The sequence below is a fragment of the Vollenhovia emeryi genome, unplaced genomic scaffold, assembly GCF_000949405.1.
Source record: "Vollenhovia emeryi isolate VEMERY1.0 unplaced genomic scaffold, V.emery_V1.0 DF940878.1, whole genome shotgun sequence".
In the NCBI taxonomy this organism is placed as follows: Eukaryota; Metazoa; Arthropoda; class Insecta; order Hymenoptera; family Formicidae; genus Vollenhovia; species Vollenhovia emeryi.
In genome coordinates this window covers 362-1,720 of record NW_011965488.1, presented here as the reverse complement: position 1 = coordinate 1,720, position 1,359 = coordinate 362, and positions in this window count along the sequence as shown.

Sequence of the window (1,359 nt, the reverse complement as noted above, 5' to 3'; positions counted from 1 at the left end):
TTTACTTTTGATGACTATGTAATTTAACACAGTTGCACACTGTGAAATTTAACACAATTGTAATTTAACACACACACTATGTAATTTAATAAAATTAACACAGTGCCAGAATAGGGCCTAGTTTGGCATGCCACAATAGGGGCTGCCCATTTAGGCGTGCCCACATAGGGCCTACTTAGACGTACCAGAATTGGGCCTCGTCAGATTTACAAATCGGGCCCTGACTTACAAAAGCGTTACATCTCTGAGCAGGGCCTATTCGTGAGTGCCTGAATAGGGCCTACTTAGACGTACCAGAATTGGGCCTCGTCAGATTTACAAATCGGGCCCTGATTTACAAAAGCGTTACATCTCTGAGCAGGGCCTACTCGGGAGTACCTGAATGGGGCCTAGACATAAATGGGGAAAAACTGTCTACGGCCTTCACAGGCCCTTTTTTAACGTGCTACCCGGGTAGTTACAGTTACAAGTAACCAATTCTGTAAATTAACGCGTTACAGTATTTTGTAGAATTATTTCCGACAGGGGATAAATGCGTTTATGCGCAAATGCAAGGCCTAATGCGATCTGTGGAGGTTGAAAAAATATATAAAATAACTATTAATGTAACTATTAAATTAGTTACTAGTTATCGAATAAATGTAACTGAGTTAAGTTACAGTTACAGATGTAGAGAAAGTAACGAAGTTAAGTTAGAGTTACCAAAAAGAAGTAACTGTAACTGTAACTTCGTTACAAGTAACGAGTTACTTCCCCAACCCTGGTATTACAACGCTAAATAATTCGGCAGATTATGGGTTCCACCGAGAGCCTGGTCACTGCAAAAGCAGAGTCTCCGCGTGCGATTTTATATATCGCAGAAGAAGGTATAGCTTCGTCCTTCGTGGTAGCTGACGCAGAAGTAAGAATAAAAATTCCGGAGCCAACGGTTGCAAAGACCGTAATTTTTCTACTCGCTTCGTATTACGTTTGGGATACGGCGTATCCGAAAGCATATGCCAGTACAATGCAATATATTGATTACGAGGTACTTGGAACTATCGTAAAAAAACTGCGTAGTTGAAAAGTACATTCGCAAGCTGAATTATAACGCATTCCGTACAACTGCGTAATTTATGTTATATGTTATATATTATGTTATTTATATGTTATATGTTAAAGGATGAAATATATACATGTATATATATATTGAAAATATGCGCTAATTTTTTTATTACAGCGGCTCTTCTTATCTGCGGTATACTACAGAGGAAAATAATGAGTTACCATAACTATAAATTTTACGAATCGATATATGCTCTTGATAATTAGTTGATACATCAAAGTAATTATCAGGAGGATATATCTATTCGTAAAGTT